Here is an 18,611-nt window from a genome sequence, read left to right on the forward strand (position 1 = left end):
GTGGGTGTGGGTGTTTGATTTCCCCTCTTAGCACTTTGGTTTAATTTTGCTTATGTCTGGATGCCAATATGCTTCTGTATTTTTAACCTATTAGGTATAAAAAATACATTCATATAATGTGCATCTTTCTTGAAGGAGCGGTGAATACGTTTTACTCCTGGAGTTATATACCTGTTGCAGGTCCTCAAAAGACGAGTACTTTGCAAGAAGAAAGAATAGTTAATTTTAGCCTATATTTACTCCAAATGCCACATTAATCCTGAGTTGGAAAGTTATCTTCACAGAAAAGAGAAGAATACAAAACATCCCCTTGAATTCACATTGTCTCTCATGCGTGTATCTAATCATCACATCCCAACACATTGGCATTTCTCTATACTCCTGTCTAAATTTTATGACATCTGCACGGTCTAAAGAGATTTATAACTTAAAAAAATATTTTATTTGAAGGCATGAATAAATTTGAAAGCATGGAAATTCATTATTAAATACTCTTCTCTCCGACGAAATCCTCTTTTAGTAGAATTTGAATATTTCTTTAAAACAGTGTTTAATATAAAACAAGATGAAAGCAACTGGCTATCTTCCAGATGAATAGAATGGATTATTTTCTTTCAACTCATATCTAAAATTTTCAATAGCTTCTTAGTTTCTCAAATATATGTTGCATTTTAAAAGTTACTTCAACCATGTCTTTATTGCAAGAAACTAATATAAAAAAAATGACCCTACTATTCTCAAAGTATATAATGATGTCCATAGGGATGGACTGAGAATAATTTTTACTGGCTTTCTTCCTCAGAGTTATCAGTATAGAAGTTTTTTTTTTTTCCTTTGGTTTTATAGGTGCACAGAGGCTCCATACTCACAATACGCATCTTTTTAGTGAAAGAGATATATCGTTTTTCCGCATGCCAATCATGTTACAAAAATTACTTTAAGATGCTAGAATAGTTGCCTAATTTGAGGAGAGGAAAATCACCTGTCACTACTGATAGAATATAAAGTGATAAGGTCATGATGGTACGTATGTTTTACTTATAAGGCAAATTGTCTATCAATGGTAGAAAGTTAACAAATTACTGAAAAAACTTCAGTGACAAATTCTTACAATTTTGATCATATTTAAGGACAGTTTAGGCATAGACAATCACAACCTCACTTAAAACAAACTACTGGTTTCCCACTCTTAGATAATACGGTGGTGGTTAGCTTGCTTGGACAACTGTTATGGACTGAACACCTGTGTTTCCCCCAAGATCATATGTTGAAATCTAATTCCCAATGTGATGGTGCTTGGAATTGGTTTTACTTTTGGGAGGTAATTAGGTCATCAGAATGAGCCCTCATGAATGGGATTAGTGCCTTTGTAAGAAGAGGCCAGAGAGCTTTTCCAACTGGTGAGGATACAAGGGGAAGTCAGTGACCTGCAACCAGAAAGAGGGTTCTCACCAGAATTGGACCATGCTAACTAACACCATGATCTCAGACTTCTAGATGTCAGAATGATGAACAAATACATTTCTGTTGTTGTTAGGACTCAGTTTATGGCATTTTGTTATTGCAGCCAAGGATGAGGAAGACAACAGCCTACAAAAGCAAGCATGTTAGGTAAAGAATTTCATGCTTCCATGGCTGCTGGGGAGATGTCTCATGGCTAACCTGTGTCACAGTGTTGTGTTTTCTGATCACTTATTTTCAACGAATTAAAAACTCAGGTAATGACTTTTTTCACCAAAAGAGGAGATGATAAATTTGGCAATCAGCTATGAAGCAAAGAAACTTGTTGCTGAGAAGAGAACAAAATGAGTTGGGAGAAGGAGGATGGTGGGATAGGACACATGTAGACAAAGCAATATCTGATGTGAGGCCAGGAGATGCAGTGTGTTAGCAGGAACAGCACTCCTTATTTGCTAAGATTGTAGTGTCGGAGAGGAATGCATTAACTCCTGCTCAGACTCTTACTAGGTACATGACCTTAGCAAAAATATTTAACTTCTTTGATCCTCAGTTTCCTCATCTGTAAAATGGACCTTATAACAAACCTGCCATGGGAGCTGGGAGAATTAAATACAATAATGAAGGTAAAACTCCAGTGTTAATATGCATTTAGTGAGTGGCAGTTTTAATGTTTATTATCAAAATAAACCATAAGCATTTGAAGAGCCAGGAGTTAAGACAAAAGTTAGTGTTTTTTGTTTTTTGGGTTTTTTTTCTTTTTCCCCAACAACTATCACTAAAAGCTCTGATGCAACAACTTCATTCAACCACTGAAGATTACCAGGTAATAGTATAAGCATGTGCTTAGGACACCAAAAACAAAACAGCATAAACAAAACAAAAATCAAAAGACAGAATATCAGAAAAGAGATAAAGCAGCTGCTTTACTTTTTTCATGATGCAAGTTTTATGTCATGTTTTAAAATAAAATATTATAAATTAGTCTATTGAAAAATATACTGGGAAAAACATAACATTTTTAATATTTATGTTCTTTAAAGAATTTGGCTTCAAATGGGATAAGAATGAATAGCAGAGAACACCAAAAGGCATCCACTGAATCTAAGCAAAGAGAAATTCAAACCAGATCAAAGTCCCTTACTGCAGATCCTTGGTGACAAGGAAGTGAAGAATGTTGTTATCAGAAGCTTCCTCTAAAATATTCATGGCACGCTGTACATGCACTTGGTCCAGTTATTGAGTGGTAAAAATAATACAGTTTTCATTTTAGCGTATACTTTCATTCATTCGGAGTAGATTCTTTCTTCATTTTTATAATGCCTCAAGTTCAAGAACCCCTTTTACATACCTAATTTGTTTTGCCCCAGGTGAGGTGAAAAACAAACGACCTATAATGTATTTAACAGAATTCCCATTTCATGACTTTATTTGCTGCAAAGAGCCAAGAAGTAAAACTTTACACTTAAATGATTATTTATATCTTAGCATAACTGAATTTATAAACTTCAAAAATGAAGGAAGAGTAGAGCATAGATGTGGGGAATAGAAGCCAGGCTAATGGAGACTCTTCTGCTAGGAAGGGTAGTGTCCTTAAAGGGAATGAAGGTAAAGAGGGAGACTGAACGTACTTTACAGTAATACCATATGCCAGACCTATTGTTTCCTTTATTCCTGCAGCAGGACAAAAATTTTTTTGAACTAATACCTGTTGTATATCTTATGTCTTAATAATTACCATTTCCCCAAGCTCTCTACCCTTTGAAGCTTATGCATTCATTTTATTGAAGACAGGGTGGGTAGAGCCTAGGGGAAAAAAAGGTCAAAATGAGATTCATTTTTAAAAATAGATTTTGAGGGAAAAAAATAAGATTTTGCATATACCCAAACAAAGAATCACTTTCATGTCTAAACCCAAGTAACTTGAGAGGAAAAGAGGTTTTCAGACTTTCAAACTCTATGGAGGTTGAGCATGGAGTAAGTTATATTGGGAAAGTGGAGAAAAAGGCAGGACATAACACAAGGAAGTGGCCATTATGAGCAAAGTAAGATAGAGGATGTGGGTGGTGGATTTTTAGGCAGAAAGAGTACCCTAGAATGGTATTTCTAGTTAACTGTGACCCAAATGTGGCATGAGAAAAATCTAGATACTAGAGTGCTAGGTAGTCATCAGAAGAATCCATTATCTCTATATTCAAAATATTCAGTATCTGAACCCTTTCAACTGCCTTCCATTCCCCTATCTGGTCCAAGCCCCTACCATCCTAGGTTATCACAATTGCTTCAAAATGTGATCTCCTCCTAGTCTCTCCCATAATCCACCTCATGCACAGCATCACCCACAAGGCTCCAGTCAAAGGTAAATCATAGCAGGTGATTCCTTTGCTCAAAACTCTCCAAAGTTTCCCCATTTATCTCAGAATCAAAGCTGAAGTCTTGAGTTTACAAATATATTTCCAGTGACCTGAATAGTACCTGGAACCTAGCAGAAAGTCACCAAGTATGTGCTGGATGAGTTAAGAATAAATAAATTCATTCCTTTCTCATTCAAAGTAAAAGCTAAGGTCCTTTTTGTTGCCTAGAAGGCTTTAAAATTCTGCTCTCCACACCCCCTTTTCATCTCTCACCTCTCTCTCACTCCTGGCTAGACAGAGTGTTTCCCAAACTGAGCAGGCACACTCTCGCAGAAAGACTGGATTCCTTCTGCCAGAAATGCTCTCCTGCAAGATAGCTGTGTTGTTCTCTATCTGTCTTCGCTAAAGGCTTTGTGAATTCTTCCCTATTTTATTTAAAATTATAATACCCACCCATCTCTCTTTTCTGCTGTATTTTCTACATAATATTTATCATTATGTACTATGCTATATATTTTACTTTTTAATAAATCATCCCTTTCTCTACCTCCCAAATGTAAATGTCAGCATTGTGGGTATTTTCATCCCATTTATTCATTCCTTTTCTTCCAATGCCTAGAACAGTGGTATCAGACATGTTGTAAGTACTCGAAAAGCATGTATTGATTTAGTGAGTGAATATAAAGAATGCCTGGTTTGGGTCACTAAAAAGAAGAGGATGAAAAAATAAATAAATTAGAAACTCTGCAAGATAAAATGGACAAAAATATACTCAGATATTACTCCTAATGCTGCCACTAATGAACTATATCATCTTAAAATACTTCTTGTACTTCCTCTTTTTAAAATGTTAATGCCTTCTCTACAAGTAAAAGTTGGGTAAGATGTTCTATGAGATCATTTGCATCTGTGAGATATATATATATATATATATATATATATATATATATATATGACAAATTCAATATTCATTCTGTGCCCCTTTCAGAAAATATTTATAGTTATTTAAGTATGTATCTATATTAGTCTGACTTTTGTCAGAATTTACATGCAATATAGTACTTTTTAAAAGTTTTTCTTCCAAATATAAAGAATTACAAAAGAGAAATTTATAAATTTTGTCATTAGGCTTTCCAAAATAATGATGACATGAAATAGAAAAATATAACACATACACGTTTACAGCTGAAATCTATCAGAAAAAAAATGTAAAGGAATCTCCTCTTCCAGACACTTTTCCCCATCTGGTCTAAGGACATACATCATCATGGTTTCTAAATTTTAATTTACAGGAAACAAATACGGTAGTTTTATAGGCCCCTGACCATTACAAAATCACTGATTGCAAGGCCTGTCTCCTCAGAAACTAATCAAAAGGTGACACATTCTGTTAACTTCCTATTATACATTCATAACATCATCTTTCAATTCAATGTCATAAAGAATTTATGTAGGGCATTAATCATGCAAGACCACTAAATTGTTCTCATTTCAGTGATAATTGTTTACTCCTATAAATGGTTTGTGTTGAGTCCCAACAATTCAACTGAATAAAATATCTCCCACTCACCCTGGGTTGGGAGAGAAAATTAACCTACAGAAAGGAAACAACAAACTGAATGTATAATATGATTAGTATAAAAACTAAAATTTTGTAGAGTTCTCTTTTTGATAACAAAGACCAATGGTGTCGAGGATAATTCTATAGTCTCCAATAAAAGGAATCTTGAAAAACAAAATGAAATAAAACAACAACAAAACCATATGTGATCTGCAAACATGTAAAACTAAACCCTCTTTTATACCTACATGACATGGTTGACTCTGAAATCAACTAAAGGTATCATGTAAATGAAACTCAATGCACCTTGCTAGTCAACGAAACTAAACCTAATCAAAGCGGTGTCAATCATTTACCAGGAACAAAAGAATAGAAAATCTAATGGTAAATTAATTCAGTAATGCCTGGTGAAATGGCATGAGCAAGTCTTATGATCTGACTTCTACTCCTACGTCCACTAAATGCTTCTATAACCTTGAGATTGACACCCGAACTCCTGTCTCAATTTCCTCATGTGTAAAATGAGAGGGCTGGACTCAATCATCTTGTAGATTTGTCCTAACACCAACATTTTATGAGTCTATAAGGAAACTCAGCTAATCAAAACTTTGCTTTAAAAAAAAAAAAGCAATGATTTGTCATCTGCTTTTAGATTTCCCCACTGCCTACTGAATAGAATAAGAATAGGATCAATTTGAGACAGCCCTTTCAGCCCAAGGGTGCCATAACAAATGGCACTGTCTATTCCTGCTTTCTAAATGGAACCTTAGTGTGTGTGTGTGTATATATATATATATATTTTTTTTTTTCTGTAGTAAAGTGTCTACTTTATGAGCATAATAAATAGCAATTGCCCTTTAATGGCAACTTTAGCTGTGACCATTATGGCACAATTTAAGTGCTTAAAAACACTAATGGGAGTGATACAATGTTAATTATACTAAGGATATGAAGACTGTACACAAGAACTCCTGCAAAATTAAGTAAAACCCTGGCTAATTCTAATTACAGTCTGTCGGGAAGAGATAAGAGAAATTAAACACTCCCCTCTTTTTTTAGCTCATTCCTAATATAACAGCACTATTTGCCCACATTGGTTGAGGAAAACATCATGACTCAGAAAAGTAGGATTCTGAAATAAAAGATTTTTTTCAGCTTAAAAAAGAAAGAAAAGATAAATTACATACATAGAAAATACATCTTTACTTGAAACAATGCTTACTTTCTTGCCTCTAAGCCTGGAGAAACCTGCTTTTAAAGAGCTCATTCATTAAATTGTCAGACACAAATTAATACCATGGGAGTATTTAAAAAATGTTTTTGAACTATTTTGAAGAAATATATTTGAAAACCATGAAGACTCGCCTTCATCTTATCATATATGGAAAAATTAATTTTTTTTAAATGGCTATTTTAAATATTTTTGTTTCTTTCCAAAATATCTATCTCTAACTCTCCTTTTCCTTTTACCCATTTACTGAATGCCTCCTATGTTTTAGTACTGGTCATTAAAAAAAAAAAAAAGGGTAAATGGTCTTGCTGCCCTTAAGGGGTTAACAGTCTAGCAGAGAAAGACAGACAAATAAAAACAAAATAATAGTTCACGTTTACACCTTAGTATCTGTTATTGGATATAGTTTTCTCTCTTTGTCTTCCAGATTCCTTTTATTCCTTCTTCTTCAAATTCTATTGCTTGATTCATTATAAATTGATTTACATGGGTCCCTAACTAAATTGAACTGGAGTAGTAGAAATCAAGTTGTTGATTTATTTGATTTTACTAATTTGTTAGAAATAAAAAGTTCATAAGTTTTCAAAAAAAACCCAAAAAACAAAAAACCCATGTACCAGAAAGCCTGGCACATTTCAAAGTGCTAACATTTTAAAACCGAGGCAAATGACATGTCATAAATAGTGAAAACAATTGGGTGACCTACAATCTTCAATACACACATTATTTTAACGGATCATAAACCAATAACCTAGCATCAGGATAAGAAAAATCCACTCATTGTAGAAAAATAACAGTCCTAACTGATTGAAATCATTTAATTTCATTGAAAAGTGTCCCATAATCTTTAAATTATAGGTATTTGGAGGTTAGGACGAATAGTTATGGCAAGTATCTAGGTACTTAAAAAATGTCATCTTCACCTTAAATCATTTATTATCTGTAACGGACTTTCTAACTTGTCAATATAGCTAGTTTCAAGTGACCCATAGGGCAAGTGTCAAATACCCACCTTGGAAGAATATTTGTCATTTCAGCAACTCCACTTTTATTGTATTAAGGTAGTTTCCATGACATGTAATCTGTGTTCCCTTTGAAAAATAATTGTGTCACTCTTCCTAAGTGTATGTTTCTAAATACAGGATACTTTGCACGCTCTGTTTTTCTAATACATGGAGATCTTCATCCTTTCCTGCTGCCAAAACATACTAAACACAAAAAGGTTTCTATACAAATTCACTGGCTCCATTGTGATTCCTTATGACCATTTTCTGAAATTTCTTTGCGTTGTTTACCTTTTAAAAACAAGACTTTAAACCTGGACGTAATTTTTCATTCACTTCAGATTTCTCTGAGATTGTTGCCTGGCATGTGAAAACATACACATACACATGATAAAGTCACTAACAATTTTCTCCCCATTTTCACTCACAGGCTTGGAGTCAATGTTTTTCAGACTGCTCCTTCCTGGTAAACAAGTTTGCTTCTGATGATATTTCTTTTTTCCCTTTACTAAATGTCATCATTGTAATCATGCATCTTCTATTTCTGCCTCTTTACCGATCACTACAGTATTTTCTATTTAGCATTACCAGCATTTCTCACTAAGGTCATCTATACCTCTGTTAGATGGTTACTCAATAGGAACTTTCTTCCCATCACCAGAAAATAAATTTAAAAATAAATAACCTACACAAACATCAAGGAAAGAAAACAGGGTGAGATGATGAGAAACTCTGGAAGCCACACAGGAATGGATACTGCATTGGAGATTGGAGGACCTGCGTGGTGCAGCTCTATAGAGGACAGATGATGCTAGATCACAGAAGCTTGAGATGCGGCTCTGAAGATGGTAGGTGGCTGATACGAACTCATTGTGAACGCAGCCAGTCATTGACTTTCTCTAGCACTGTTTCCTCATGTCTAAATCAAATACTTCAGTACCCTTAGAGGATATTCTCAGAAGGAAAAAAAGAAAAAGGTAGAACATTTAAGAAGTGTTTAATTAACAGAAGATTGGAGGGAAAGAGATCAAGTTGAAAATAAAATGGGAAAAGTATCTTAAAAGCTTGGACTTTAGGCTATAAGCAATTGGCAGTCATCAAAAATCATCTATAGAAATAAAATTATTGATCTTTTAGTCTTCTTCTTAGAAAGGCATATTACTCACACACATACACACACACACACATAACCAGGATGCCATTATGGTATAATCAGTGTATTATTATCTCCCAGAGTCCTGAAGAAGCTAGAAAAATTTAGTGTGCTTAGAGTTTATCTTTTTTTTTTTAAAGATTTATTTATTTATTTATTTGACAGAGATAGAGACAGCCAGCGAGAGAGGGAACACAAGCAGGGGGAGTGGGAGAGGAAGACGCAGGCTCATAGCGGAGGAGCCTGATGTGGGGCTCGATCCCATAACACCGGGATCACGCCCTGAGCCGAAGGCAGACGCTTAACCACTGTGCCACCCAGGCGCCCCTAGAGTTTATCTTCTATAAAACAAAAGGAGGCCAAAATATTCCACTGGTAACACTAGCTATTGGCTAGATTCAGAATAAAAAGAGAGATACAGAGACAGAGAGAATTACCTAAGAGAAATCAAGATGAAGCCAAAAAAAATCTAGGATTTGGCATCGCAGATTTGATTCTATCTTCTGACAGAGGAAAGTAATGGGATCTAGCCTCTAGTCTTCATTGGTAATCATCTAATTTAATTTGGATCAGGATAAAAAGAGGAGCGGAACTTATGGCAAGAAAAAGACATCACTTGATAATCAATTCTTGCAATTCACTAGTTCTACTTATGCTAATAAGTAGTCTAGTGTGCAAAGCACAGGTGGATGAATTCCCTGGCAAAATGGAGATGGGACATTCAGTAGAATCTTAGCTTAATATACTATGGAGGTAAATTATTTGTCTAAACATATAGCTTCTTTTGGGTTGCTGGTATTAGAGTGACTTTTTGCTTCTTACTCCTGCCCTTAAAAATACTGAGTAAATCTCCATATATTTAGAAATCTTTAATAAACAAGAAAAGAGTTTATGTGATTATGTTTTTTAAACTTGAAATTTCACTTTTCAAATTAATTCAATTTTTACAAATACTGACTTGATTCTCCTTTTTGGTCAAATATATTTTGTTAAATAATAGAGAAACAGAGAGTATAGACACATGGGTCAACAGTTCGAATTAAGAAATAAGCAGTGGTCCCAAACCATTAGGTGATTACAAAAAAAAAAAAAAATCCATTTGGCTCTTGAATACACACAATGAGTTGGGGAGAATAGATTTATTTCTCTAATTACCCCATGTGGTATTCGGGCCAATACTGACATGATTTTACATACTCTGAGCACACAGCAACTGTTGGAGGCGAGGAGGGACCTAGAAACATACTGGATATAGAGAGAAAAACATTTTTTGCATATAATCCACAGTGTAAAATTCCATTCTTACAGCTGTGTCTGCATTATGACAAAACTGGTCAATTTCTTCAATACAGATAAGGAATTAAAGAAATTCCTCAAAAAGAAAAAAGAAAATCAAGTTAACTTTTTAAAATACTAAATTGATCACTTCAGTCAAAATAGCTAATTTCAAAGATACATGCAGATGCAAACAGAGTCAAAGTAAGAGCAAATGAAATTGCTAAGTCCCTTATAAACATTGATCATTTTTCCTACTCTATAAATAAAAATGTTAAAAATGAGTTTTACCAAATTTGTAGTAACCTTATATAAAGTAGTACAAACATAGAAATATGAGATTTTTAAAAAGATTTGTTTGTTTATGAGACAGAAAGTAAGAGAGCAAGAGCAGAAGGGGCAGAGGGAGAGAGAAGAAAGATGAGACGTTTTTAAAGGTCAATGTCAGAGGAGAAATGCAGCCAAAGAAAGCAAGGGAAAACAGAAAATACGTATGTTGAGTTACCATCTCTCCAGCATTTATTATGTGCTGAATATGGTGCTTGTCTATAGATAGTTTATCATAACCCTCAAAACAACGCCCAAATGTAGGCATTAATATTGCTACTTTCCCAGTGAAGAATTTGAGGCTCACAGAGTTTGAGAAATTTATCTTACCCAAGATACAGAATTGGTAAGTTGATAAAACATTCCAATTCGGACTCAGATATGTCTGTTTTAAAGCCTTGCTTCCCCTGTTTCTGTCTACTAAAAAGAAAAAAAAGACAGAATGCAATGCAACGTTTTGTGCAGAACAGTGGGGACTCACCTTATCAAAGAGATAGAGTAGTCCAGATCTGAAAGATTGCATCCTGAGCCCTTAAGCTAAAACCCAGAAAGACCCTTCTTAAAACTAGTGGGGTTTATTTAATACGTGGGCTGTAATGCAGAGGTTTTCCTCATGATTGTTTGATCACGTGAGTTTTACATGAACAAAAGCAGTTTTACATGAAAAGTTGTGAATTCATCTCTAAGGTCCCTCAGTACATTAGGCCTAGACTAATGCCTGGATCATATTATTCCTCTGGACCTGGTTTTCCAGGAAAGAAAGAAAAGAAAGAAAAGAAAGAAAAGAAAGAAAAGAAAGAAAAGAAAGAAAAGAAAGAAAGAAAGAAAGAAAGAAAGAAAGAAAGAAAGAAAGAAAGAAAGAAAGAAAGAAAAGAAAAGCTAGCCTAGATGACTCTTAAGATTCTTTCAAGTTATAAAACTCAGTAAATGTTGGCATCCATGCTTCTCAATCCAATATTCTCTCTAGTACTCCAACCTATTTATCATTATAATAACAAATCCTGCTGATGGGCTGGTGATCATCAGTGGTCATCAACCCACTAACAGTTGATCAGGAGATCAACGATCCAGTTTATTAAGAGTTGATCATAATCAACCTGCACTAGAGACAGGAAACCAAACATTTCTGGTTTGTATCTTGTCACCTGACAAGGACAGGGACTAAAGATATATTTATTTTGTGATTACAAAAGAATAGAATTTCCCTGTTTGACTGATATGTGGGTGTTCTGAATTTTGTTCTCAGCTTTTGAGCTGATCGACTTATTTTGGGGACATAAGTTCCTTGATTCTCCCTCCTCTGTTCAAGTTGTATTGATCTTGTCAAGTGCATCAATGCGTCAGAACATTGGGAAAAGGTAAGGACTGGTCCAGGTTAAAGGTACTTAACCCAAAACCAGATACTCTAAGGAGAAAAAAAGTGTACTAAATGGAAACACATATTTTAGATCACTTCCTTTTCTCTATTTCTGTTTCTATTTTACAGGTCTTCTAACAAGAGGAGAAGGTCCACATTTGCCATTTTGGTGGTCTTTAATGTCTAACATGAAAATTGCCTGGTACGTAAAAGTGAGGAAGGTAAAATCTGGGATATTTGATAATTTTTTATAGACTACAATGGTGGTTGTTTCTTTCAAGATGTTAAGCTAGTTTATTAAACTTATCCCTTGATGGTACTGTGTTTATTCACCTTTAACCTTCCATCTTGTTTTGCTTTGTATCTGCAGCCAGGGACTTTGGGACAGTTTGGCCTCCTACATGTTAATTTATTTTTGAAATGATTAGATCATTTTTTTATACCTGTGCAAATGTCTGTGGTCTATATCAGGATTCGGCAAACTTTTTCTATAAAGGGACAAGTGATAAATATTTTTATCTCTTATAGACCATATTGTCTCTGCTGCCACTGCAGAAGTCAGCTGTTGTGTGAAAGCCGTTATAAACAATAAGCTTATGACACAATGGGTATGCCCGTGTTCCAATAAAACTTTATTTATCAAAACCATGCCACAAACAAGATTTAGCAGTGAGTTGCTGTTTGATGACCCTGATCTAGATCCTTGGATTTCTGGCCATGCATTCATGTTGTATCTTCAAGCATTAAACTATCGTTGCATATTGAACATAAATGGATATGCAGAAAGGTTTTGGAAACCTATTACTTCTGTCTGAGTTATTCTTTCCTTGATTTTCAGTGAAATCCAACTCAACTTTCTCATTCCTGATCACATTTCATCTCCTCTGGGAAGCTTTTCCAATCACTTTTCCAGTCCACCCCCATCTCACAAGTTTTCTTCTTTATATAACTAGCACATCTTAAATATATTTCACACTGTGTGATATGATGAGTTTATATGTCTTTCTTCTTCATCAAATTTAGGTTTTGATAGAAGGATAAACTGTTACTCATCTTTGAACAGTCCCTATGGCCAACGGCTAATTTTAGCTCGTAATTAAGTATTCAGTAAGTGCTTGTTCAGCAATATGCATCAGGGAGTTTAAGTCTGTAGTAGTATTTAGATAATCTGCAAGCTGATATTTTAGAATAGGTATATGTAGCCTTCAAATATATTAACTTTTTTAACAAATGGGAAATTTGAAGATGTCAAAGCATCATATGATCTCAGATAAAGGGCTATCCTGATCTGCCCTGCTAGCTGGTTGCTACCATGTGACTAACATAAGAATGAAAAATGCTGTGTGGAACTTCCAGAGAGGCCTCTTAAAGAGACCTGACCTGCCTCTGAGAAGCACCCCTTTGACTCTCTAACCCTTTTCTTTCCTTCTTTCTGGAACACAGAAATTCTGAGTCAACCCCAAGTGGACATTCTGGAGCAGAATACAGAGAGTACCTGGGTGTTTGATGACATGGTGGCACTCTGTGCCTCTCGTGGACTGCCTTCCTCCAATTTTTTTTTTTATGTACCATCACTTTTATTTCTGGTCTCTATTACAGAAGCCTACCTGATAATGTCTAACTAATACAATGCTATATATCACATTTAACATTAAGTAATTTCAATGTGTTCTAAAACTTATGCCAATGTATCTTTGCCAAAGACAGAAACAAAAGAGAATCCTCCATGGTGATAAAGAACAAGAGAAAGAGTTAATATTATATTTTATAAAGAGTTACTATTCTTTTGGAAAGTCCTGGTGTTTATATTCTTTATCATTCCAAGGAGAGTTCTCTTTCTGTCTGTCTGTCTGTCTCTCTCTCTCTCTTGTTCTTTATCACCATGGAGGATTCTCTTTTGTTTCTGTCTTTGGCAAAGATACATTGGCATAAGTTTTAGAACACATTGAAATTACTTAATGTTAAATGTGATATATAGCATTGTATTAGTTAGACATTATCAGGTAGGCTTCTGTAATAGAGACCAGAAATAAAAGTGATGGTACATAAAAAAAAAAATTGGAGGAAGGCAGTCCACGAGAGGCACAGAGTGCCACCATGTCATCAAACACCCAGGTACTCTCTGTATTCTGCTCCAGAATGTCCACTTGGGGTTGACTCAGAATTTCTGTGTTCCAGAAAGAAGGAAAGAAAAGGGTTAGAGAGTATTTTAAACTAAAATGTGAAGTAATATGAACATGGTACTTTCTTATCTCTCTCCATAAAACTATTTCCCATTCCAGGCAAATATTTAGGGTATTTGCCATGTCAGGAGAACAAAATACATGTAGATTGCATAAAACCATTTAGGCATTAGCCTGTTTGGACACTTAGTACTGTATGTTGACAAGATATGTGATGGCTATTTCTTTTTATTTAACATTCTTATGATTGGTTAATTTTTTCACTTTCAATGAAATGGTTATTTTATTTTTTAATTAACTAATTTATTTTAATTTAAATTCAATTAATTAACATATAACATATTATTAGTTTCAGAGGTAGAGGTCAGTGATTCATCAGTTGTATATAATACCCAGTGCTCATTACATCACGTGCCCTCCTTAATGTCCGTCATTCAGTTACCCCATCCCTCCACCCTCCTCCCCTCCAGCAACCCTCAGTATGCTTCCTATGATTAAACAGTTCCTTATGGTTTGTCTCCCTCTCTGATTTCATCTTGTTTTGTTTTTTCCTCTCTTTTCCATGATCCTCTTTTGTTTCTTAAATTCCACATATGAGTGAGATCCTATGATAATTGTCTTTCTCTGACTGACTTATTTTGCTTAGTGTAATACCCTCTAGTTCCATCCACATTGTTGCAAATGGCAAGATTTCATTTTTTTGATGACTGAGTAGTACTCCATTGTGTGTGTGTGTGTGTGTGTGTGTGTGTGTGTGTGTGTGTGTGTGTGTATATACCACATCTTCTTTATCCATTCAGCTCTCCATGGATATCTGGGTTCTTTCCATAGTTTGGCTATTATGGACATTGCTGTTATAAAATTGGGGTGCAGGTGCCCCTTCAGATCACTACATTTGTATCTTTGGGGTAAATACCCAGTAGTGCAATTGCTGTGTCATAGGGTAGCTCTACTTTCAACTTTTTGAGGAACCTCCATACTATTTTCCAGAGTGGCTGCAATAGCTTGCATTCCCACCAGCAGAGTAAGAGGGTTTCTCTTTCTCTGCATCCTTGCCAACATCAGTCATTTTCTGACTTGTTAATTTTAGTCATTCTGACTGGTGTGAGGTAGTATCTCATTATGGTTTTGATTTGTGTTTCCCTGCTGCCGAGAGATGTTGAGCATTTTTTCATGTGTCTGTTGGCCATTTGTATGTCTTCTTTGGAGAAATGTCTGTTCATGTCTTCTGCCCATTTCTTGATTGGATTATTTATTCTTTGGGTGTTGAGTTTGATAAGTTCTTTATAGATTTTGGATACTAGCTCTTTATCCTATAAGACATTAGCAAATATCTCTTCCCATTTTGTTGGTTCTCTTTTGGTTTGGTTGACTGTTTCCTTTGCTGTACAAAAGCTTTTTATCTTGATAAAGTACCAACAGTTCATTTTTGGCTTTGTTTCCCTTGCCTTTGAAGTGTGTCCAGCAAGAAGTTGCTGCAGCCAAGGTTACAGAGGTTGCTGTCTGTGTTCCTCTCTAGGATTTTGGCAGATTCCTTGGGGCTTTCATTCATTGTTAGTCTATTTTTGTGTATTGTGTAAGGAAATGGTCCAGTTTCATTCTTCTGCATGTGGCTGTCCAATTTTCCCAACACCATTTATTGAAGATATGGTCTTTTTTCCATTGGTTATTTTTTCTTGTTTTATTGAAGATTAGTTGACCATAGAGTTGAGGATCCATTTCTGGGTTCTCTATTCAGTTCCATTTATCTATGTGTCTGTTTTTGTGCCAGTATCATACTGTATTGATGATTACAGCTTTGTAATAGAGCTGGACGTCTGGAATTGTGATGCCACCAGTTTTGCTTTTCTTTTTCAACATTCCTTTGGCTATTTGGGGTCTTTCTGGTTCCATACAAATTTTAGGATTATTTGTTCCAGCTCTGTGAAAAAAGTTGATGGTATTTTGATAGGAATTGAATAAAATATGTAGATTGCTTTGATTAGCACAGACATTTTCACAATATTTGCTCTTCCAATCCATGAGCATTGGATGTTTTTCCATTTCTTTGTGTCTGCCTCAATTTCTTTCATGAGTGTTCTATAGTTTTCTGAGTACAGATCCTTTGCCTCTTTGGTTAGGTTTATTCCTAGATATCTTATGGCTTTTGATGCAATTGTAAATGGGATCGACTTCTTAATTTCTTTTCTGTCTCACTGTTAGTATATAGAAATGCAAGTGATTTCTGTGCATTGATTTTATATCCTGCCACTTTCTTGAATTCCTGTATGAGTTCTAGAAATTTTGGGGTGCAGTCTTCTGGATATTCCAACATAAAATATCATGTCACCTGTGAAGAGTGAGAGTTTTGACTTCTTTGTTGATTTGGATGTCTTTTATTTCTTTTTGTTATCTGATTTCTGAGGCCAGGACTTCTAGTACTATGTTGAACAACAATGGTGATAATGGACATCCCTGTCATGTTCCTGACCTTAGGGGAAAAGCTCTCAGTTTTTCCCCCATTGAGAATGGTATTCACTGTGGGCTTTTCATATATGGCTTTCATGATATTGAGGTATGTTCCCTCTATCCCTAAACTGTGAAGAGTTTTAATCAAGAAAGGATGCTGCATTTTGTCAAATGCTTTTTCTGCATCTATTGAGAGGATCGTATGGATCTTGTTTTTTCTTCAATCAATGTAGTGTGTCACGCTGATTGATTTGCAGATGTTGAATCACCCTTGCAGCCCAGGAATAAATCCCACTTGATCGTGGTGAATAATCTTTTAATGTGTTATTGGATCCTATTAGCTAGTATGTTGATGAGAATTTTGACATCCATGTTCATCAGGGATATTGGTCTGTAATTCTTTTTGGTGGGGTCTTTGTCTGGTTTTGGGATCAAGGTAATACTGGCCTCACAGAAAGAGTTTGGAAGTTTTCCTTCCATTTCTATTTCTTGAAAGATTTTCAGAAGAATAGGTATTAATTCTTCTTTAAATGTTTGGTAGAATTCCCTTGGGAAGCCATCCAGCCCTGGACTCTGGTATGTTGGGAGATTTTTGATGACTACTTCAATTTCCTTGCTGGTTATGGGTCTGTTCAAGTTTTCTATATCTTCCTGTTTCAGTTTTGGTAGTTTGTAAGTTTCAGTTTCTTCCAGATTGCCTAATTTGTTAGCATATAGTTGCTCATAATATGTCCTTATAATTATTTGTATTTCTTTGGTGTTGGTTGTGATCTCTCCTGTTTCATTCCTGATTTTATTTACTTGGCTCCTTCCTCTTTTCTTTTTTTCTTTTAAATACTCTTAAGGCATTTATTTATTAAAATGTTCTCTGCCAAGATTTCACATTATTTTTAAATTCAAATCAGTCTGTACATTTCTCTACTGAGGTCTCCACCTCAGTGTATTCCATAAAAATATCTTCCCCCGCTATCAGTGTTACCAGTGTCCACACAGTGAGCCCCGAAGTCAGCCTCTAGGTGACTCAATTAGATGTTAATACTGCTGTGCTACAGGGTAAAAGTTCCTAACTCAAACTCATTGGAAAAGGGGTGAAACTTCTGCAAAGTGTACTTTAAGAAGAGGTACTGTTTGCTTGTAAAAAGAAACCAGTGAGTCCTCTAAGAATAATAAAAGGGGTTATTTTACAGTTAAGCACATGATTTGGAGTGAAGAATTTGGATATTGCTCTGCTCGTCCAGGCTGCTAATACTCTTCTTGTTCCTCCTGTGGGCTCCCTTCATTAGTTATCACAAAGCCTTCGTGTGTGGCATACAGAATGTCCACAGTCACTGCAATACAGTGTTGTTTTCCCCCTTGTTTTCCTGGCAAATGAATTCAATGTTTCTTAGCTTTCCAAAGTAGAAATCTCTTTCTATCTCCAAGTCTTCGACGGTAAGTTTCAATACCTTGACCTGCTGCCTCAATTCAGCTGCTTCATTCTCCCCGTTGCCCACACCAGGATTCTTCCGCACCACACCCGGACCAGCCTTAGGGGTTGCAGTAGCTCTGTGTGTTGCAGTGGGCCTCTGTGGGGCTGCAGTACTAGAGCCGAGGGGTTTCTTCCATTTGTTCAGAACTGGAGCAACAAGGGAGGGAGCCACTGCAGTTTTTTGACCTTGTCTAACAGCTACAGGGTCATAGTCTTTTTCATCACAGTTTGCATCAAAAAACTTCTTGAGCCACTGAACAAATTCAAAATTGTCCTGAAACTTTCCTTTTACTAATTTGTCCACAGGAATTACTTTGCCAACAACCATTCTCTTAAAACCTGCTTGTAGTATTTTGAAGTTCTGATGTATTCATGTTGTAGCTCAGCCTGGAATTTCACTTTCTTCAAGGCAACAGAGCCAGGGAACGGCATGTCCATAAACTGACAATGTGCAGCCCCTGAGCACAACTGTTGGATCTTCATCAGATTCAGCTGCAGAGACTCATTGATCCAGGCCAGCATGTCATGCAGACTTAGGTTATCACTGGTGACTGACATTGAGTATATGTCCACTGTCATCTTCAGCTCTCAGCGGGACTGCGTCCACTGCCTGTGTCTGGCTTTGGTTCCATCTTCATCTCATTCCCCTTTCTCTTTTCTTTTTGATAAGTCTGGCCAGGGGTTTATCAATCTTATTAATTCTTTCAAAGAACCAGCTCCTAGTTTCATTGATCTGTTCTCCTGTTCTTTTGGTTTCTATTTCATTGATTTCTGCTCTCTACTCTTTAAGAA

At 35.7% G+C, this 18,611-nt stretch overlaps 1 pseudogene; it reads right to left on the bottom strand.

Moving 5' to 3' along the window:
- Window positions 1-17,593: 17,593 nt before the first annotated feature.
- Window positions 17,594-18,398, bottom strand: LOC123784345 (microtubule-associated protein RP/EB family member 1 pseudogene; annotated as a pseudogene).
- Window positions 18,399-18,611: the final 213 nt, after the last annotated feature.

This window comes from Ursus americanus, chromosome 4 (genome assembly GCF_024610735.1).
Source record: "Ursus americanus isolate L20-20 chromosome 4, mUrsAme1.1.p, whole genome shotgun sequence".
Classification (NCBI taxonomy): domain Eukaryota; kingdom Metazoa; phylum Chordata; class Mammalia; order Carnivora; family Ursidae; genus Ursus; species Ursus americanus.